Here is a 23552-nt window from a genome sequence, read left to right on the forward strand (position 1 = left end):
CCCTGAGATTCGTCTTCTCCACATAACCATGAAACAAAGAAGCACCATGGAACCTGTTCAAAGAAAAATGTCGAAGCCCCAGTGCACAAAACAATCACCCAAACAGCAAAACATGAGCGAAAAACACAAAATATAAGACATCAAACCATAAAGTAATTGAAACAGTCCAGGAACATTCAGGTCAGGCTGGTGTTGTGCTGTTTGTTGACCACAAGCCACAGAGCCAGTCTGCCCCGATCAAAATCACACAAAATAGCAACAAAAAAAAGGAGCAACTGGAAGTCAGAAACACATCACAACATGAACCAGAGTCCAATCCTCAAACCTCATTGATTTAACCTTGCCCAAGACCCAAGACTCCAGCACCATCGAGCGAGAAGGAGACAGAGTGAGAGACCAGTTAAACGCAGGCACCTTCCTCCGGCAGCGGTGATTGAGAGTGAGAGAGAGAGAACATCAAACACAGTCAGTTGGAGCTGAACACCCACTCTTCAACTCTTGTTCTCAGTTTTATTTATTTATTTATTTGCATAATTTCTTTTTCTTTTCAAATCTTTTTATTATTATTATCCAAAGTTAACTCCAGTACATCGAGGTAGGCAACACTTACAATGTCTCAAGAAAAAAAAACATTATTTCAACGATTGAAAAAATTTTGGTGAAAAAAAACCCTACTAAGCAAGAAAAAGTGAGAAAAAAAACCCATTAGGTGTTCAACCCCAGAGCCATGCGTCACACAAAAAGCTTCTAAAGATAAACAGCAAACCGCCAGCAAGAAAAAAAATACCAAAAGTTTACAATTAGATCATGAAGGAAATCTATCAATTAACTCAAATGATAGTAATGAGCAAATGAACCCCATCTTTTCTCAAAATCAAACATATGTTCAAAAGTTCGACTCCTAATTTTCTCCAAACTAAGACATAGCATCACTTGAGAGAACCATTGTGACAAAATGGGAGCCGATGTATCATTCCACATCAACAAAATGACCCTCCTAGCTATCAAAATAACAAATGCAATAACATGTTGGTCAGACAAAGAGATACCACGGAGATTTTGAGGAATTATTTCAAAAAACACAGTTAATTTGTTAGGTTGTAAATTAATTTTAAGTGCTTTAGAAATTGTAGAAAAAACTGACTTCCAGAACTGTTCCAGTAGAGAACAAGACCAAAACATGTGTGTCAGTGTAGCTGTCTCAGTTTTACATCTATTGCAATAACTATCAACATTAGGAAACATTTTAGACAATCTCTCCTTCATCAAATAGTAACGATGTACAATTTTAAATTGAATCAGTGAATGACTAGCACAGTTCGAAGAAGAGTTAACCAACTTCAGAATCCGCGTCTAGTCTTCCGTCATAAAAGTCAAATTAAGTTCCTTTTCCCAATCTTGTTTAATCTTAAATAAAGGATGCTTATTCCATTGTAATAGTAAATTATAAATTCTTTCAATGGAACCCTTCATCAAAGGGTTCATACTCGTAATAGTATCTAACAGGTCGGCATCCAATATGTAAGGAAAATTACTTAAATATTTTTGTAAGAAATGTCTAACTTGAAGGTATTGTAAAAAGTGTGAGTATGAAAGAGAATATTTATCAACTAATTGTTCAAAAGACATCAGTCTATCTTCTTTAAATAAATCCAGAAAAGAATTAATATCTTTATTTTTCCAAAGTAAAAAAATTGGATCACTCAAAGAAGGCTTAAAAAAGTAATTTCGATAGATTAAACTACAAAGTTTAAATTTTTTAAGATTAAAAAAATTACGGAACTGGAGCCAAGTTTGTAAAGAATGCTTAATCACAGGGTATAAATTTAAATTAGCAAGTTTAGCTAATTGCATAGGTAAAGCAGCTCCCAATAACAAGGTTAAATAAAACTGTTTCTCAGCTTTCGATTCCAAATCTACCCAAATTGGCCGATCATTCTTATCAACCCAGTGTAACCAAAAGGACATATATCGCACATTAACATCCCAGTAATACATTCTTAAATTAGGCAAAGTGAGACCTCCATCCTTTTTCAACTTTTGTAAGTGGCATTTACTCATTCTTGTTTTTTTATTATTCAAATAAAAGATAAAATAATAGAATCAATCCGATCAAAAAACTTCTTAGTCAGAAAAACGGGGATATTCTGAAATAATATAGTATAATTTCTTTTTATTGCACATTGATTATTTGTCAGAATTTGTTTACGTATAGTTTCTCCCATATTTCTTGATTTTCTTGTAAATGCCTGCAAGAAAATAAATAAATTTTATGGTAGTAGAAGCTGATAATAAATTTACTTTGAACTTTGAACTTTCATCTGTGGAATACAAACAGAATTAATACTTCAAAACATTAACCTTTTATCATCCTGAGAGATAAGCAAGATCTCGAAGTGGTTTGGTAGGGTAGATAGAGGAAACAAGGAGTATCTTTCTCTCAGGGTAGAAATGTCTAATGCCAGGAGGCATGCATTAAAGGTGAGAGTGGATAAGTTCAAAAGGGAATGTGAGGGGTAGGTTTTTCACTCAGAGAGTGGTGGATGCCTGGAGTGTGTGGCTGGTATGGTGGCAGAGGCAAATACACTAGAGGCTTTTATGAGACATTTAGATAGGCACATGGATGTGAGGAAGATGGAGGGACATGGAAATTGTGTAGGTAGGAGGGATTAGCTTTTCACTTACTTTTTAGCTGCTTGACACAACATTGTGTGCCAAAAGTCCTGTTCCTGTGTTGTACTCTTCTATGTTAACATTGAACATGGAACATAGAACATAGAACTGTACAGCACAGGACTAAGCCTTCAGCGCAAAATGTTATTCTGAATTAATTAGACACATAATTTAATGGTTAACTAACCCACCCCCTTCTGTCCACACAATGTCCATATCGCTTCATTCTTTGTAAATTGATGTGACAATCTAAAAGCTTCCGGAATGCCTTCAACACCCGTGTCTCCTCCAGTACCCTTATAACATTTTCCAGAGAGCCACCACAATATGTGAGGAAAAAAAGCTTGCCTCACACCTCTTTGAACTTGTCCCCTTGCACCTTAAACGCCTGCTCTCTAGTATTAGAAGATATTATCTCTGAAGTCAAAGCTAGGAATATAAATATCCAACAATGAATCCAGAGTTCAAAATAAATTTTATTATCAAAGTACATATACATCACCATATCACCATACTCAACCAATCTATAGAATAGTAATTATAACAGGATCAATGAAAGATCAACCAGAGTGCAGAAAGCAAACTGTGCAAATGTATAAATAAATATTGAAAAGATGAGATGAAGAGTCCTTGAAAAAGAGTCCATTGGTTGTGGGAACATCTCAATGATGGGGCAAGTGAAGTTGAGTGTAGTTATCTCCTTTTGTTCAAAAGCCTGATGGCTGAGGGTAGTAACTGTTCTTGATCCTGGTGGTGTGAGTCCTGAGGCTCCTGTACTTTCTTCCTGATGGCAGCAGTGAAAAGGCAGAATGTCCCTGACGATGGATGCTGCTTTCCTACAACTGTAATTCATGTAGATGTGCTCTGGGGGGTTTAAACTAGATTTGCAGGGGGAGGGGAAACAGAGTGTCAGAGCAAATAGTGAAGTGGAGGAGGATAAAGGTCATGCGAGAACTGCAAGTATAGTGCATGGAGTAAAACCAGATCTAACATATAAAGAGGCTTTGAGGAAAGAGAAACAGAATAAAGGGTGTAAAGGTAGTAAGGTAGAAGGGCTAAAGTGTGTGTTCTTCAATGCAAGAAACATCAGGAACAAAGGTGATGAACTGAGAGCTTGGATACATACATGGAATTATGATGTCGTGGCCATTACAGAGACTTGGCTGGCACCAGGGCAGGAATGGATTTTCAATATTACTGGATTTCAGTGCTTTAGAAGGGATAGAGAGGGGGGGAAAGAGGAGGAGGGGTGGCATTACTGGTCAGGGATACTGTTACAGCTACAGAAAGGGTGGGTAATGTAGCAGGATCCTCTTTGGAGTCAGTATAAGTTGAAGTCAGGAACAGAAAGGGAGCAGTTACTCTATTTGGAGTATTCTATAGGCCCCCTGGTAGCAGCAGAGATAACGAGGAGCAGATTGGGAGGCAGATTTTGGAAAGGTGCAAAAATAACAGGGTTGTTATCATGGGTGACTTTAACTTCCCTAATATTGATTGGCACCTGATTAGTTCCAATGGTTTAGACAGGGCAGAGATTGTTAAATGTGTCCAGGACAGATTCCTGTCACAGTATGTTGACAGGCCGACTGGGGAAGTGCCATACTAGATCTAGTATTAGGTGATGAACCAGGTCAGATCACAGATCTCTCAGTGGGTGAGCATCTGGGGGACAGTGACCACCACTCCCTGGCCTTTCACATTATCATGGAAAAGGATAGAATCTGAGAGGACAGGAAACATTTTAATTGGGGAAGGGCAAATTATGAGGCTATAAGGCTAGAACTTGTGGGTGTGAATTGGGATGATGGTTTTGCAGGGAAATATACTATGGACATGTGGTCGATGCTTAGGGATCTCTTGCAGGATGTTAGGGATAAATTTGTCCCAGTGGGGAAGATAAAGAATGGTAGGGTGAAGAAACCATGGGTGACAAGTGAGGTGGAGAATCTAGTCAGGTGGAAGAAGGCAGCATACATGAGGTTTAGGAAGAAAGGATCAGATGGGTCTATTGAGGAATACAGGGTAGCAAGAAAGGAGCTTAAAAAGGGGCTGAGAAGAGCAAGAAGGAGGCATGAGAAGGCCTTGGCGAGTAGGGTAAAGGAAAACCCCAAGGCATTCTTCAATTATGTGAAGAACAAAAGGATGACAGGAGTAAAGTTAGGACTGATAACAGATAAAGGTGGGAAGATGTGCCTGGAGGCTGTGGAAGTAAGCAAGGTCCTCAATGAATACTTCTTTTCGGTATTCACCAATGAGAGGGAACTTGATGGCAGTGAGGACAATATGAGTGAGGTTGATGTTCTGGAGCATGTTGATATGAAGGGAAAAGAGGTGTTGGAGTTGTTAAAATACATTAGGACAGTTAAGTCCCCGGGGCCTGATGGAATATTCCCCAGGCTGCTCCACAAGGCGAGGGAAGAGATTGCTGAGCCTCTGGCTAGGATCTTTACGTCCTCGTTGTCCACAGGAATGGTACTGGAGGATTGGAGGGAGGCGAATGTTGTCCCCTTGTTCAAAAAAGGTAGTAGGGATAGTCCGGGTAGATGGAGTTCAACCCAGAGAAGTGTGAGGTGGTACACTTTGGAAGGACAAACTCCAAGGAAGCATACAAAGTAAATGGCAGGATACTTGGAAGTGTGGAGGAGCAGAGGGATCTGGGGGTACATGTCCACAGATCCCTGAAAGTTGCCTCACAGGTAGATAAGGTAGTTAAGAAAGCTTATGGGGTGTTAGCCTTCATAAGTCGAGGGATAGAGTTTAAGAGTCGCGAGGTAATGTGCAGCTCTATAAAACTCTGGTGAGGCCACACTTGGAGTACTGTGTCCAGTTCTGGTCGTCTCACTATAGGAAGGATGTGGAAGCATTGGAAAAGATACAGAGGAGATTTACCAGGATGCTGCCTGGTTTAGAGAGTATGCATTATGATCAGAGATTAAGGGAGCTAGGGCTTTACTCTCTGGAGAGAAGGAGGATGAGAGGAGACATGATAGAGGTGTACAAGATAATAAGAGGAATAGATAGAGTGGATAGCCAGCGCCTCTTCCCCAGGGCACCACTGCTCAATACAAGAGGACATGGCTTTAAGGTAAGGGGTGGGAAGTTCAATGGGGTTATTAGAGGAAGGTTTTTTACTCAGAGAGTGGTTGGTGCGTGGAATGTACTGCCTGTGTCAGTGGTGGAGGCAGATACACTAGTGAAGTTTAAGAGACTACTAGACAGGTATATGGAGGAATTTAAGGTGGGGGTTATATGGGAGGCAGGATTTAAGGGTCAGCACAACATTGTGGGCTGAAGGGCCTGTACTGTGCTGTACTGTTCTATGTTCTATGTTCTATAATGGTTGGGAGGGTTTTACTCCTGATATACTAGGATGAATCCATTTCTTTTTGTAGGATTTTCCATTCAAAAGCATTGCTGTTTCTATGCCAGGCTATGAAATAGCCAGTCAAGATACTCTCCACTACACATCTATAAAGTCTGTCAAAGTTTTAGATGTCATGCCAAGTCTCTGCAACCTCCTATGGAATTAGAGGCACTGCCATACTTTCTTTGCAATTGCACTTTTGCCCCGACAGGTCCTCTGAAATAGTAACTTCCAGGGATTTTAAGTTGCTAACCCTCTCTACCTCTGGTCCTCTGATGAAGACTTGCTCATGGATCTCTGGTTTCCCTCTCCATGAAGTCCATTCAGGACTCAGCAGAACCCTCTTTCCTTGGAATCTGGAACTTGGAGCCGTAGATCACTCTGCAGGGAAACAGGCCGTGCACCACTGAAGCAACCATCCACAGTAATCCCATCTTTAGCACTTGGCCCATAGCCTTCTACGTCAAGCAATTGAAGCACTCTTCTAGACAATTAAACACTGTCAGAGACTCTGCTTCCACTGCTCTTGCAGGCAGAGTGTTGCTGATGCTCACCTCCTTATGAGCGAGAAAGGTCATTCTTAGATCCCTCTAAACGGTGATCAGAACTTGATGCAATATTCAGATGTCATTACATAGCAACACAGATAAAATGCTGGAGGAAAACTTAACAGGTCCAAGCAGCATCTATTGAAAAGAGTGAAGAGCTGACCTTTGAACCGAGACCTTCTTCAGGATTGGAAAGGAAGGGGAGAAGCCAGAGTAAGAAGGTGGGGGGAGGGGGGAGAAGTACAAGGTGGCAGATGATAGGTGAAATGGCAGAGGGGAAGGGGTGAAGTAAGGAGCAGGGAAGTTGATAGTTGAAAGAGCTAAAGGGCTGGAGAATGAGGAATCTGAAAGGAGAGGACAGAAGACCATGGACAAATGGGAAGAGGGAGGAGCACCAGAGGGAGGTGATGGTCAGGTAAGGAAATAAAGTGAGAGAGAGAAACAGGAATGGGGAATGGTGAAGGACAGGGGGAGGGCAATTACCAGAAGTTTGAGAAATCGATGTTCATGCCATCAGGTTGGAGGCTACCCAGATGGAATATAAGATGTTGCTCCTCCAACCTGAGTGTGGTCTCATCGCAGTAGTAGAAGAGGCCATGGACTGACATGTCCGAATGGGAATGGGGAGTAGAATGGAAATGGGTGGCCACCGGGGGATCCCACTTTTTCAGGCGGATGGAGAGTAGGTCCTCATCAAATCAGACTCCCAATCTATGTCGTGACTCACCAATATACAGGAAGCCACACTGGGACACCGGATAAAGAAACTGAGCCCAGCATAACCTCCCTGCTGCTGTATCCTGTGACCTAACGATTGAAGCCTAGTGGTTCATATCTCTTCTTAACCACATTATCTCCTTGTGCTGCCTTCAAGGACCCACTGGCCCTCAATACTCCCAGGACCCTACCACTCAGGGTCTGTGTCTGGACCCCACCAATGTCCCCAAAGTGCATCACCTCATGCCTCTCAGCCCACTTCACCCAAACATGGATATCACCCCCAACCCAGGACCACCCTCCACATGCCAGTAACTCCACCAGTCTTCGTGTCATCAGGAACTTGCTCTATCATGACATCTTCAAGGAGCGATGCCTCAAAAAGGCGGCATCCATCCTTAAGGACCCTCATCACTCAGGACATGCCCTGTTCTCATAGTTCTCATAGTTCTCATAGCTACATCAGGAAGGAGGTACAGGAGCCTGAAGGCACATACTCAGTGATTCAGGAAAAGCTTCTTCCCCTCTGCCATCTGATTTCTGAATGAACATTGAACCCATGAACACTACCTCACTCCTTTTTTAAATTTCTATTTTTGTACTACTTATTTAATTTAACTATTTAATATGCTTACTGTAATTCACAGCTTTTCCCCTATTATTATGAATTGTATTGTGCTGCCGCAAAGGCAACAAATTTCACAACATACGCAAGTGATATTGAACCTGATTCTGATCCTGATTCCTACATTCCAGACTAAATCATTCACAAAAAAAAAAATCATTGATCAGATGGAATCTGCCCATAGAAAATGGTTGGAGCATAGAAAAGAGTAGATACAGTTATAGAAAAGAAACGGGCCATTTGGCCCATCTAGTCCATGCCAAATCTTTTAAACTGTCTGAATCAGGACCATAGCCCTCCATATCCAGGTGCCTATCCAAACTTCTCTTAAATGTTGAAATCGAGTTCACGTACACCACTTGCACTGGCAGCTCATTGCACACTCTCACCATCTTCTGAGTGAAGAAGTTTCCCCTCATCTTCCCCTTAAACTTTAAACATTTCACCCTTAACCCATGACCAGCAGTTGTAGTCCCACCCAACCCCAGAGGAAAAAGCCTGCTTACATTGACCTTATCTATCTTGCACTCTATTGTTTATCTGCACTGTACTCTTTCAGTATCTTTTACACTTTATCCTGCATTGTTATTGTTTTACCTTATTCTAGCTCAATGCACTGTGTAATGGTTTGAACTGTATAAACAGTTTGCAGGACAAGCTTTTCACTGCAGCTTGGGACATGTAACAACAATGAACCAACACCAATAGCAAGTAGGATGAATAGATCAAACAGGTTGGATAAACACATGAGGAAGATGGAATTTGAAGAATGTGGGGATCAGGAGAGATGGAGGAGATTAATGTTGGGCAGGAACACCGTACTGAGCAGAAGGGCTGAATGATCTATTTCTGTACTCCGAAGACCTCCTAAATCTTTGAGTTCTAAAATCAGAAAGTTATTGTTTCAGCTTTATAAAATATTATTTTGGCTTCATCTGGTGTATTGTATACTGTTCTGGCCGCCTCACTATAGGAAGGATGTTGAGGCTTTGGAGAGAGCGCAGAAGAAGTTTACCAGGATGCTGCCTGGATTAGAGGGCATGTGCTATAATGGGAGGGTGGACACAAGATAAAACTCTCGCTGGCCACATCTGAAATATTCCAGACATATTGCACTCCATTACAGGAAGGATGTCGAGGCTTTGGAGAGGGTGCAGAAGAGTTTTACCAAGATTTTGCTTGGATTTGAAGGCATGAGAGGCTGGACAAGCTTGGTTGTTCTCTCTGGGTGGCAGGGGCTGACAAGAAATCTGATAGAAGTTTCTAAGATTATGAGAGGCAAAGATAGAGAAGACAGATAATATTGTTTCCCCAGGGTAAAAATGTCTAACACCCAAGGGCGTGCATTTATGATGAGAGGGGATAATTTCAAAAGAGATGTGAGGGGTGAGTATTTCACACAGAGAGTGGTGTGTGCCTGGGATGCGCTGCCTGCAGTAGTGGTAGAGGCGGATGCAACAGAGCAGGGGTTCCCAACCCTTTTAATGCCATTGACCAAGAGGTCCATGGACCCCAGATTGCGAACCCCTGCATTAGAGACGCTTCAGCAACATTTTGATAGGCACATGAGTGTGGGGGAAATGGAAGGACATGGAGATTGTGCAGACAAACAGATTTGTCTAGTCAGGCATTTAACTACTAAATTAATTGGTTCGGCACAACCTTGTAGGCTGAGAGACCTGTCCAATGCAGTACCGGGTAACAAGGGGTTCGGCCAAGCATTACAGCAGCAAAGGGGCAGGGTAATGCTGTGTGCGAGTAACTGCACAGAGTGCTCCAGTCGTTTGGATCCCAGCAGCATCGCCCTACGACAAGCGGCGATGTCTACTTACTCACACAGGCAAAACTGAGGTCCAGTGCCACAGTGATTAGATTAGATTCAACTTTATTGTCATTGTGCCGAGTACAGATACAAAGCCAATGAAATGCATTTAGCATCTGACCAAAAATGCAAAGAATAGTGTTATTTACAAAATCACTACGAATAAAAAGTAAGTGCTACAGCACACAAATATAAAAGTACTGAGAGTACAATATGGATGCAATACTGCTTAGCGCTGTGATGTGAGGTTCAGCAGTGTCACAGCCTCAGGGAAGAAGCTCTTCCTGTGCCTGCTGGTGTGGGAGCGGAGGCTCCTGTAGCGCCTACCGGATGGGAGGAGAGTAAAAAGTCCATGGTTAGGGTGAGATGCATCCTTGATAATGCTTTTTGCCCTGCCCAGGCAGCGTTTATGGTAGATGTTCTCAATGGTGGGCAATTGGGTGCTGATAATCCGCTGGGCAGTTTTCACCACATGCTGGAGTGCTTTGCGGTCCGATACGGGACAATTGCCATACCACACTGAGATGCAGTTGGTGAGTATGCTCTCAATGGTACAGCGGTAAAAGTCCGACAGTATCCTGGGACAGAGGTGAGCTTTCTTCGTGCTCTACAGGAAATAAAGGCGCAGTTGTGCCTTTTGATCAGGATGGAGCAGTTCAGGGACCAGGTGAGATCCTCAGAAAAGTGGACACCAAGAAATTTGAAGCTTGATACACACTCCACTACAGCTCCGTTGATGTAGATGGGGATGTGAGTGTGGCTCCTAGCATGCCTGAAGTCCACAATGATCTCACTGGTCTTCTGGGTGTTAAGGGTCAGGTTGTTGTCGGCACACCATGCGGCCAGGTGCTGGACCTTGTCCCTGTAGGCCGTCTCATCATCCCCTCTGATCAGGCCAACCAGCATAGTGTCGTCTGCAAGCTTGATTATGGAGTTAGAACCATGTACAGGAACGCAGTCATAGCTGAAAAGGGAGTACAGAAGAGGACTCAGCACACAGCCTTGAGGCACGCCGGTGTTCAGGGTGAGAGTGGAGGAGGAGAGGTTGTCTATCTTAACTGATTGGGTCTGTTAGTCAGAAAGTCCAATGTCCAATTGCAGAGGGATGAGCTGATATCAAGCTGGCGAAGTTTGGCGATCAGCTTTGAGGGGATCACCATATTGAATGCCAAACTAAAGTCAATGAACAGCATTCTGACGTAAGAGTTGGGGCTGTCCAGGTGGGTCAGGGCAGAGTGAAGTGCTGTGGAGATGGCATCCTCTGTTGTCCTGTTGGTGCGATAAGTAAATTGATGGCGGTCCAGGGTAGTGAGCAGACAGGATTTCAGATGTGATAGAACCAGTCTCTCAAAGCACTTTGCAATGATGGGGGTGAGTGCAACTGGATGGAAGTCATTCAGGCCTGTGGCAGTGGAATGCTTCGGCACTGGCGATCTTGAAGCTTGTGGGGACAACTGCCTGGGCCAGGGACAGATTAAAAATGTCTGTGAAGACCCCGGCCAACTGCCCTGCACAGACTCTGAGCATACGGCCAGGTATTCCATCCAGACCAGCTGCCTTCCGTACATTCACCCTGCTCAGGATGGTGCAAACATTGGAGGTGGAAAGTGAGAGAGGCAGTTCACCAGGTGGGAGATCCGCTCTGAGGGTGACCTCCTTGTCCTCTTGGTCAAAGCAAGTGTAGAAGTAATTGAGCTCATCAGGGAGGGAAGCAGAGTTGGAAGGGGGCACAGTACTACGTGGTTTGAAGTCTCTAATGACTGGTATGCCTTGCCACATGCGGCGGGGGTCCAAGGAGTTGAAATGCTCCTTGATTCTCTGTATATGTGTTTAGCCTGAGAGATTCTCCTCCTCCAGTTGGCCCTGGCTGAGCTGTGAGCCTCCCGGTCTTCAGATGTGAAGGCTGAATCTCTGGCAGTGAGGGGAAGTAGCGGGGTCCGGCGCACTCACTCTGCCTAAAGAACACAAGCCATACCCCCACAGAAATGGAGCCGCGGTGAGCGATCCCCAACATGAAGGAAGCAAACTTCCAGAAGAGCGATAATTGTGGCACACATATTAGAGTTAATTGTGGTTTGTACAGCTATGTTAATCACAGTTCATAAATTAGTATTAATTGTAGTTTGTATGAATCAGTATTAATTATAGTTTGTATATCTCTGCTAATTACAGTTCATTCATCAGTGGTAATTGGTCACTGAATTTGACCGCAATGCAATTTCACTTCAGGGAAACCCTGAGTGTATCTTTGTATTTGGTTCAGAGCACCGCCTCCTGACCCTTACTGCCTTTCATCTCCATAACACACCACCTTGGACCTCACTGACCCACAGTGACATAACCCACATTTAGACCATAAGACATTAAGATACTGGAGCACAATTAGGCCATTTGGCCCATCGAGTCTGCTCCACCATGTCATCATGGCTGATCCATTTCCCTTTCACTCCCAATCTCCTGCCTCTCCCTGTATCCCTTCATGACCTGACTAATCAAGAATCTGTCAACCTCTGCCTTAAATATACCCAATGACTTGGCCTCCACAGCCACCTGTGGCGATGAATTCCACAGATTCACGACCTTGTGATTGAAGAAATTCCTCCTCATCTCAGTTCTAAATGGGTATCCCTTTATTTTAGGCCGTGCCCTCTGGTGTTAGACACTCCCACCATTGGGAACATTCTCTCCACATCCACGCTATTGAGACCTTTCAAACGTTCAACAGGTTTCAATGAGATTCCCCTCTCATTCTCCTCATATGACAAGCCTTTCAATCCTGGAATCATTTTCGTGGACCTCCTTTGAACCCTCTCCTTCCTTCCCTAACCCTGACCCCTGAATGGGAGGTTGTGCCATCTGGGCTGAGATGGAATTGTGAGCTGGTCCTTCTCTCCCCTGAAGTCTCGAGCTGGCCCTGCAGTCACCCTTCAGACACCCACATCAGACCAGGGGGCCCAGAGAGCCCTAACGGCAGTGTCTCTGGGATCACGGCAGAGCTCTCTCTAAGTTTCTTACTCCTTTCCGTCTTCACTTGATATGTCTCCACCCCGCAGTGAAATTTCAGTGGGGGTAGATTGTAAGAATCCTTTCCCATGGTGGGTGTGCCTAAAACACCAGGGCAAAGGCTTGACGTGAGAGGGAACAGGTTAAGAGGAGGGAATATTTTCCTCCAGATGGTTACTGGGACCGGAATTCATTGATTAAAGAGGTAGTGGAGGAGTAAGATACTCTCATAATATTTAAGATGCATCTAGACCGGCACTTGAATCACCAAAGCATAGAAACTACAGAGAGAAAGCAGCTAGGTAGCACTAGTGCCTAGTGTCATATTGTTGGATGGCAGGGGTAGAGTTAAATTTCGACCAAAGGAGGTGCAAGGCACTCCTTCTCACTAGCCTGCAGGTCACCCTTGGGCAAGGTGTAGCACCCGTTTTTCTCCACAAAACCATGACAGCAGGTGGTGGATGGCCGTATAAGCAGCCAGTGCATATCACATGTCCTGGTTATGTGACCACTGTCACCAGGCATCCAACCTCTGAAGAGTATTGATAATCGCTGGGGTCACCTGTCTTGTAAAGACACTGCCCAGAAGAAGGCAATGGAAAACCACCTCTGTAGAAAAATTTGCCAAGAGCAATCAAGGTCATAGAAAGGCCATGATCGCCCACGTCACACAACACAGCACAGAATGATGATATGTTTATATTATACCATAGGTGACCTGGATGTAAAGGGTTGCAGGGCCTGTTCCTGTAACTCTTTGATTCAATAATTATTGTTCATGATTCTAAGTATTCTTCTATTGTGTAATTTACTACTTAGACCATAAAACCATAAGACCTAGACTATTTGACCCATCACGTCTGCTCCGCCATTTCATCATGGCTGATCCAATTTTTCCTCTCAGCCCCAATCTCCTGCCTTCTCCCCATATCCCTTCATTCCGTGACCAATCAAGAGTCTATTAACCACTGCCTTAAATATACATAAAGACTTGGCCTCCACAGCCGTATGTGGCAAGAAATTCCACAGATTTACCACCCTCTAGCTAAAGAAATTCTTCATCACCTCCATTCTAAATGGACACTCCTCTCTTCTGAGGCTGTGTCCTTTGGTCCTAGACTCCTCCGCCATAGAAAACATCTTCTGCACATCCACTGTATTCAACATTCAATAGGTTTTAATGAGATTCTTCTGAATGCTAGTGAGTACAGGCCAGGATTCCTGGAATCGTTCTCGTAAACCTCCACTGACCCCTCTCCAATGTTAGAACATCCTTTCTAATATGAGGGATTCAAATGGCTCCCAATACTCCAAGTGAGGCCTTACCAATGACTGATAGAGTCTCAGCATCACATCCAGGCTACAGTTCTGCAGCAGAACACTGACAACATTTTATTTGCATTTAATCTCTTTAGAATGAATCTTGCTTCCACTTCTGGGATAATGTTTTTTATCTGAGATTAGAATCAGGTTTAATATCATCGGCATATGTTGTAAAATTTGTTAACTTAACAACAGCTGTACAATGCAATACATGATAAATATAGAAAAAAACTGAAATTACAGTAAACACTGTATATGTATATATATATAGTAATGCTCTGGGGTGGGGTGGGGTGAGGGGGGGAATGTGGGCCCCACCCCAGCATTCCTAGTGGCCCAGCGCTACTTATCGTTCTTGTTTTAAAATGCATTCGTGGGATTATGGTGTGATGTTCAAGTTCATTTAGTGCCACATTTTCACTTGGGTTATACAGTTATTTGCTTGTGTGTTTGTGGGTCACCCTGACTGTAACCAGAGTGTGTGATAATCACCTTCCCCGTCTGTCTGTGACTGAGTGAGTTCTCTCCCCAGGTCATAACGCCTGGTGTTTTTGTATTTATTGCAATAAAAACGGGTGTCAGGAGTGAGATTAGAAATTGATGGTGAGATTGGAGAGCTACAATGTTGGATGGACCTGGGGAATGAGTAGAGAGACCAAGCAGGAATCCTCCAACGCATTGCCAGGTTGGGCTCCCAAAGATAGGGCGCTGAGACGGAGGGAGAACCTGGGAACCGAGCGTGGTACCTTCCTACAGAACCCCGATAGGGGTGAGTATACCCAACCCAGGGGACACAGCAGAGCGCATCACCCCCCTCCCTCGTAACCCAAGATGCCACAGCCGTGAGAGAATGGGCAACATGGCAGACACGACTCCATTGGAGCAAAAGAAGGGCCAACAGTCCTTAGTAACTCACACCACAAGCTCCCCCCGAAGCTTCACAGTTACAATGGTGCCAGCTGCCTGGACCCCTACTTGGCACATCAAACTTGCCACATGGCACAATGGGAGATGATGGTGCACCTTGCCCTGGTGCTGGAGGGCGATGCCCTCCGGGCTTTCCTCTACCTAATGCCAGCTGAGCAGCGTGACTACAGGGCCCTCGTTGTTGGAGCGGTGTTTCAGGCAGAGGCTATCAGAGGAAGCAATGAGGGAAGAACAGAGCTGTAGACACGCCAAGTGGGAGAAAGCCTGGGGGCGTTTGCAGCAGATCTCCACCATTGTGCTCGGCATGGCTACCCCAATTCCCTCCCATGGCCTAGGAAGAGCTTGCTTTCCACGCCTTTGTAAAGACGCTGACACCGGCGCGCCTTTGCACACGTTCGCCTGACATCACCATCATCACTGGCAGAGGCAGACAGGGCAGAAGCAATTTTACCTCCCCCAAAGTATTCCAGCGTCACCCCATGGGCCATGAGCCTGGGCTTATGTCACCGAGGGAGAGGAGCCCATAAGATATGTCTGACCAACGTGGTGCTGGCCTCTTTGCATGCCACGGGGCGACCTTCACTTCTGATATGGCAAGACAGGTCTTTTGGCCTGGGACTGTCCCACACCAGCATCAGGCCACAGCCCAGCACAGCCATTGGGAAACGTAGAACGGGTAATGCCGCCCTAGACCTCCAGCAGAATCCCTCCGTTGTCGCCGCCCCAGGTGCGCCATTTGTCTGCAGAGCATGGACTGAGGGGAGGAGGGCATCAGATGCTGTGTGTTGGTAGACACAAGGCCAACCACGGTGGTCCAGCTGGCTACGGTCTGTGATGACTACGTGGTGATGAATGAGAAGAGGAGGCTGTGTGTCACTGTGGGGAAAACACAGCAGAACATGAGGAGACATTTGGGTATCCTCCATCATGGTTCTGGGCCTGCTATCCCGCTGGGGGGCCGTGTGGATGTGCCGGGGGCAACACTCTACCTTGGCACTGAAGCCTTGGCTCTCCTGTAGGGCAGCTCCTGAAAATGGATCCAGCAGGCAGAGCAACGACCACGGCCGGTCTCACAGTGGCCCGCGGCAGTGCAGTACAGCCCGCAGTGGCCCAACGCAACACAGCAGAACCAGAGACAAGCGATGGTGGTGGCATTTCGGTTGACAACTGGCGGTGAAGTAGTCCTCCACACCATTGCCAATGAGCAGGTGAGCGATTCCATGCTGGCCTGGGTGAGGGGATAGCTGAGCATGGAACAGCGGCTGGAGTGGGCAGAGGTCTCCAACCTGTATCTGGAGACCAAAGCCCATGCTCTCAGTGGGGCCCACTGGAGATGTGCAATGAGTTGCTGTTCCAGCAGTGCCCATTTTCCAATGGTGACAGACATCTCCTGCAGATGGTGATCCCCTGAGAGCTCCACGCCACGGCGCTGCAGTCGGTGCATGGGCTGGTGGGGGCCGGCTGTTTCGGTGTCTCGAGGACTAGCGAGGACTCTTAATTCACAAACGCTTCTATTGGCCTGGGTACAGGCAGGATGTGCACTGCCGTGACGCTCCCACGTCCCAAAACCGACTGGCCGCCAGTCAAGGACGCCAATCCAGCAGTACCTCGTGGGGGCCCCAGTATTGGTCTACTGCCCCACCCAGAAGATGGTTCTATCCCCCAAGTTTGGAAGCCATTGGAAGGGGCCGGGAGAGGTGCTCGACCAAATCTCTGATGTGGTATATCAGGTACGACTACCTGAGCGACGGAAAGCAGTCATGCTGCACGAGGACTGGCTGGCACTGTGTTGGCCCTCAGTCACCACCGGCCCAGCGAGGCTGTAGGAAGGAAGTGACACTTTGGGTGCCATACCTCTTAACTCACCAAGCAGTGCCTCCCATGGGGTGGCTACAGCACCCCAAGGCAGTGGAGGTGACCACTACCAGGACGTTTGGATTTTGTTGTGGACTCTGGGCTTCCAGGGGGTGGCTGAAACCTCAGGTAGGGGCAGTGTAGTGTTCTGGGGGTGGGGAGGGGGCATGGTCGACAGCCTACCCCAGCATTCCTTGTGGCCAGCACTACTTATTGTTCTTGTTTTAGAATGCTTCCATTGGATTATGTTGACATGTTCAAGTTCATTTATTGCTACATTTTAGCTTGGGTTATACAGTTATTCACATGCGTGTTTGTGGGTCACCCTGATCGTAACCAGGCTGTGTAATAATCACCTCTCCTGTGTGCATGTCACTGCTGGGTCCTGTCCTCGGGTCATAGTGCCTGGTCTGCTTTTGTGCTTGTTGCAATAAACCTGACTGTTGAATTAAACAAGCTTATCTCATCTGTCATCATGGAACAAATACTCGCCACAATATATTAAGTGGTGAAATTAAATAAGTAGGTCAAAAATAAAAATAAAGTGCAGTGAGGTAGTGATCATGGGTTCAATGTCCATTCAGAAATCCAATGGCAGAGGATAAGAAGCTGTTCCTGAATCGTTGAGGGTCCTGTACCTCCTTCCCGATGGTAACAATGAGAAGAGGGCATGTCTAGGGTGATGGGGATCCGTAATGACGGTTGCCGCCTTTCTGAGGCATTGCTCCTTGAAGATGCCCTGGATACTACGAAGGCCAGTGTCAATGACGGAACTAAGTTTACAATTCTCTGCAGCTTACTTCAATCTTGTGCAGTAGTCCCTCCATACCAGACTGTGATGCAGGCAGTCAGAATGTTCTCCATGGCACATCAATAGAAATTTGTGAGTGGCTTTGGTGACATACCAAATCTCCTCAAACTCCTAATGAAATTCAGCTGCTGTCTTGCTGAGTGCTGATTTGGCTGCTGCACACAGAGGAACTAATTCCTTCCAGACCATTATGTTGCTGGGCGTAGAAAACATTTCACAGGAGATTCACTAAAGACACAGTGAGGCTGAACCAATACGGAAGTGGCTGGGAGGTTGGTCAGCCTGGCAGGTTTAGGGGAGAGGGAGCTGAAAGCATTTCAGGAGGAAATCCTAATGCTTAGGGCTCAAGCATCTGAAATCACAGCCACCAGTGGTGTTGCGAAGTAATCAAAAGATGGTAAGGAGGCAAAAATAAAGGAATGTAGAATTTGAAATTTGATGAGTGTGTGGAACAAGCTGCCAGAGAAAATAGTGGATGTGGCTCAATTACAACATTTATGAGAAGTCTGGATAAGTACATGATTGGGAAGGATATGGAGGGCTGTGGTCCAGGCATGGGTTGACGAAACAAGGCAGGACTAGCTGGACTGAAGGGTGTATTTCTGTGCTGTAACGCTCTATGTCTCTCTGTTGTGATTGTGGTAGACTACAGACCATTGAGTTCAAAGTTCAAAGCACATTTATTATCAAAGTATATATACACTATAGAACCCTGAGATTCGTCTCCTTACAGATAGCCATGAAACAGAAATGCAAATTAATCCATAAAAAAAGGAGAACTGCCAGACACCCGATGTGCAGAAAGAGAGAAAAGAACAAATCATGCAAACAATAAAAGAATGCAAATAGCATTCAGAACAAAAGTGAGTCAGTAAACACAGAGCAGGCCACAACCTCAGCCTCAGCTCAGCGCAGAGCTCAGTAAACGTCACGGAGCCCGGAACAGCCGAAAAGGGCCCACAGCCTCAGCTCAGCGCAGAGCCGAGTAAACATCACAGAGTCCTCTGACGTGGATCCCTGAGCAACTGGAGCAGGCCTCAGAGTCAGCTCAGAGCAGAGCCGAGTAAACATCGCGGAGTCCTCAGACGTGGATCCCTGAGCAACTGGAGCAGGCCTCAGAGTCAGTTCAGAGCAGAGCCGAGTAAACATCGCGGAGTCCTCAGACGTGGATCCCAGAGCAACTGGAGCAGGCCTCAGAGTCGGTTCAGAGCAGAGTGGAGAAAATGTCATGGTGCAGCAAGCTGAACCAGCCTGACACCTTGCCATTTTAATCCGCCTGGCCCAGTATTTAAATCGTCAAAACATCGGGTCATTCTTCGGAATGGGACCTGAGTCCGGTCTCATTGATACTACCTGGGCCTGGGCCCCATCAACCTTTCCAAATCGGCCTGGCGCTTAGATTGATCGACCAAATGAGGATGTGCATTCAGATAAGGTGATTGAAAGGTAGCAGGCAGGTGACGAAAGAGGCTGCACGAGAAACGATGGTGGGTCTTAGGGAAACTGAAGGGCAGCAGAGCCGGAGGAGGGGAGTTTTCTGGAGAATTCTCCTCTCAAAATACACAACCTTAAAAACTTTGTCCAGCACAAAATGCTCATGTATAAGATATTAGGTTTTCCACGAACTTACTTCCATCTCAGTTTTCTTCAATAAGTGACAGAATTGAACCTATTATAAATAATGTTTCATGAAATATACAAGGCCCTTCATAAATCATTCAGCATTTCAATAAATATATTCTTTTGTCCTTTCATTCTTGGTCCGACAGAAGTTGGTTGCTTGAAAGGTCGGCTTTTGCTCTGTGCAACCAGCTGGACGGTGAGGAGCGGACAGCCCCACTGAAGATGGGGTGTTGCCCTACCCCCACCACGAACGGCTGGGATCTTGGCACCAGCTCTGATGCAAACTCTTCACTGCGGACTGTGTGAAAATAATCAAACCGATTCATTCCCCTGGTTGACCCACGGAGTCTGCTCCACTATTCCATCATGGCTAATTTATTATCCCTCTCCTGCCTCCTCCCTATAACATTGAACCTCTTACTAATCAAGAACCTATCAACCTCCGCTGTGTATTCCACACATTCACCACCCTCTGGCTAAAAACATTTCTCCTCATCTCTGCTCTAAAGGGGCATCCTTCTGTTCTAAGGCTGTACCCTCTGGCCGTAGACTCCCCCAGTTTAGGAAACAGTCTGTCCACGTCCAGGCCCTTCCATATTCAAAAGATTTCATTGAGATATGCTTCATTCTTCTAAACTCCAGCAAGTACAATCCCAGAGCCAGGAAACACTCCTCAGATGTTAACCATTTCATTTCTGTAATATGTTGACCATAGGGCCATAATACTATAAGACATGAGAGCAGAATTAGGCCATTCTGTCCATCAAGTCTGCTCCACAATTCCATCATGATTGATTTATTATCCCTCTTAACCTCATTCTCCTACCTTCGCTCTGTAATCTTTGACACCCTGACTAATCAAGAACCTATCAACCTCCACTTTAAATATATTCAATGACTTGGCCTCCACAGCCACCTGGGGCAGTGAATTCCACATATTCACTACTATTGGGCTAAAACAAAAATCCCTTTTCACTTATGGACTACTTCATCCAAGAGCATGTCGAAGTCCAAAGTAAATTTATTATCAAAGTACACATATGTCACCATATACAATCCTGAGATTCATTTTCTTGTGGGCATACTCTATAAGTCCACAGGACAATAACCATAAGAGAATGAATGAAAAACTGTCCAACTCCCAGGTGCCAGGGTCTGGGATGTTTCTGATATCCTGAAGTGGAAAGGAGAACAGCCAGAGGTCGTGGTATATATTGGTACCAACGACATAGGTAGGAAAAGGGAGGAGGTCCTGAAAACAGACTACAGGGAGTTAGGAAGGAACTTGAGAAGCAGGACCTCAAAGGTAGTAATCTCAGTGTTACTGTCTGTGCCTCATCACAGTGAATAGAGTGAGGTGGAGGATAAATGTGTGACTAAGGGATTGGAGCAGGGGACAGGGATTCAGGTTTCTGGATCATTGGGATTACTTTTGGAGCAGGTGGGACCTGTACAAAAAGAATAGGTTGCATCTTGAATGAATCCCAAGGGGACCAATATCCCGGTGGGGAGGTTTGCAAAGTCTATTGGGGAGAGTTTAAATTAGAATTTCTGGGGGGTGGGAACCAAACTGAAGTGACAGAGGAATGTGGTTGGCTCACAAATAGATAAAGCTCGGAGACAGTGTGAGAGGGAGTATAGGCAGGGAGTGAGAGGAGACATGCTCAGACCGATGGTTTGAGATGTGTCTATCTTACGCAAGGTGTATTATGAACAAAGAGGATGAGCTTAGACTGTGGATCAGTACTTGGAGCTACAATGTTGTGCCCATTACAGAGACTTGGATGGCGCAGGGGCAGGAATGGCTACTTCAAGTGCCAGGCTTTAGAGGTTTCAGAAAGGACAAGGATGGAGGCAAAATGTGGGGGCATGGAACTATTGTCAGAGATCGTGTCACGGCTGCAGAAGAGGAGGAAGTTATGGAGGGGTTGTCTATGGAGTCTCTGTGCGTTAAGTTAGGAAGAGGAAGGGGTCAATAACTCTTCTGGGTGTTTTTTATAGACCACCCAATAGTAACAGGGACATCAAGGAGCAGATATGGAGACAGATTCTGGAAAAGAGTAATAATAATAGGGTTGTTGTGGAAGGAGATTTTAATTTCCCAAATATTGATTGGCATCTCCCAAGACTGAGGGGTTTAGATGGGGTGGAGTTTGTTAGGTGTGTTCAGGAAAGTTTCTTGGCATAATATGCAGATAACCCTACAAGACGAGAGCTGTGCTTGATCTGGTATTTGGAAATGAACCTGGTCAGGTGTCAGGCCTCTCAGTGGGAGAGCATTTTGGAGATAGTGATCACAATTCTATCTCCTTTACCATAGCATTGGACAGGGTTAGGAACAGAGAAGTTAGGGAAACTTTTAATTGGAGTAAGGGGAAATATGAGACTATCAGGCAGGAATTTGGAAGCATAAATTGGAAATAGGTGTTCTCAGGGAAACGTAGAGAAGAAATGTGGCAAATGTTCAGGGGATATTTGTGTGGGGTTCTGCATGAACCCCACACAATGAGACAGGGAAAGTATGGTAGAGTACAGGAACCATGGTCTACAAAGGCTGTTGTAAATCTAGTTAAGAAGAAAAGAAAAGCTTACGAAAGGTTCAAAAAACTAGGTAATGATAGAGATCCAGAAGGCTAGCAGGAAGAAGCTTAAGATTGAAATTAGGAGAGCCATGAGAAGGCCATGAGAAGGCTTTGGTGGACAGGATTAAGGAAAACCCCAAGGCATTTCACAAGTATGTGAAGAGCAAGAGGATAAGATATGAGAGAATAGGACAATGGAAAAGTGTGTGTGGAACCAGAGGAGATAGCAGAGGTTCTTAATGAATACATTGCTTCAGTATTCACTATGGAAAAGGATCTTGGCGATTGTAGGGATGACTTACAGCAGACTGAAAAGTTTGAGCATGTAGATATTAAGGAAGAGGATGTGCTGGAGACTTTGGAAAGCATCAAATTGGATAAGTCACTAGGACCGGATGGGATTTACCCCAGGCTACTATAGGAAGTGAGGGAGGAGATTGTTGAGCCTCTGGCAATGATCTTTGCATCATCAATGAGGACAGGAAAGGTTCCGGAGGATTGGAGGGTTGCGGATGTTGTTCCCTTATTCAAGAAAGGGAGTGGAGATAGCCCAGGAAATTACAGACCAATGGGTCTTACTTCGGTGGTTGGAAAGTTGATGGAGAAGATCCTGAGAGGCAGGATTTATGAACATTTGGAGAGGCATAATATGATTAGGAGTAGTCAGCATGGCTTTGTCAAAGGCAGGCCGTGCCTTACGAGCCTGATTGAATTTTTTGAGGATGTGACTAAACACATCGATGAAGTTAGAGCTGTAGATGTTTAACCTACCTAACACTCACTTCTTTAGATATCTTCAAATCAGATATTTCATTAACCCTTTAATATCAAACTTTCCTGAGATGCCTGAGAAAAATGTTCTGGATCTGTTTCTTTGTATCAATCCATTGGGTAAAGGTTTAATATCTGCTATTTGGGATAAGTTAGTGATTTTGAGGCGTGTCCCCTTCGATAAAGTTAGAACAGCCTGGGAACAGGATCTAAATATCTCCTTATCTGATCCGGTTTGGGATTCAATTCTAAAATCAGTTAACTCAACCTCATTATGTGCTCGACACTGCCTTTTGCAGTTTAAGGTTGTACACAGGGCTCATATGTCTAAATCTAAATGATCACGGTTTTGCCCTGATATTAGTCCCGTTTGTGATTAGTGTAAAGGGGGTGAGGCTTCTCTTATCCATATGTACTGGGCCTGTCCTAGTCTAGAGAAATTCTGGGGAGAAGTTTTTTCAACCCTAACTCATATTCTTAATTGCCATTTAGAACCTAACCCTCTGATTGCTCTTTTTGGCACCTTGGGTGAAGTAGACATGCACTTGAGTCCGACTAACATCGAACATTATCTTTTGCCTCTCTCTTGGCTAGACAATTAGTTCTTCTTAGGTGGAAAGATGCTGCCCCACCTACTCATGCTCAATGGCTTAGTGATATTATGGCCTGCTTAGACCTTGAAAAGATTCATTATTCACTTCTTAATTCGGACATAAAGTTTCATAAGATGTGGGGACGTTTTCTTGAATATTTTCATAGCTCCCCTTTAGGTTAAGTTTATTCTTTTTTTTAGTATGCTACAATCCCTTACTTTCAGTTTTTTTTTCCTGTAAGTTTTACAGTTTGTTGTTGTGAATTACATTATAGTTTTGGTAGTCGGCATTATATTTTCTTTTTTTATATATATAC

The 23552-nt window shown here is 45.0% G+C and overlaps 1 protein-coding gene and 1 long non-coding RNA gene across 2 annotated transcripts in view; one reads left to right on the forward strand and one right to left on the reverse strand.

Moving 5' to 3' along the window:
• Positions 1 to 23552, forward strand: part of LOC140206402 (leucine-rich repeat and fibronectin type III domain-containing protein 1-like protein) — a 119431-nt gene that overhangs the window by 12652 nt on the left and 83227 nt on the right. The window lies entirely within an intron of this gene.
• LOC140206403 (uncharacterized) overlaps positions 2178 to 23552 on the reverse strand; it is a 111324-nt gene continuing 89949 nt past the window's right edge. Inside the window, exon 3 of the long non-coding RNA XR_011888136.1 lies at positions 2178 to 2249. This is a non-coding gene — a long non-coding RNA (uncharacterized lncRNA). The remainder of the gene's footprint in view (positions 2250 to 23552) is intronic.

Source organism: Mobula birostris, chromosome 12 (assembly GCF_030028105.1).
Source record: "Mobula birostris isolate sMobBir1 chromosome 12, sMobBir1.hap1, whole genome shotgun sequence".
Classification (NCBI taxonomy): domain Eukaryota; kingdom Metazoa; phylum Chordata; class Chondrichthyes; order Myliobatiformes; family Myliobatidae; genus Mobula; species Mobula birostris.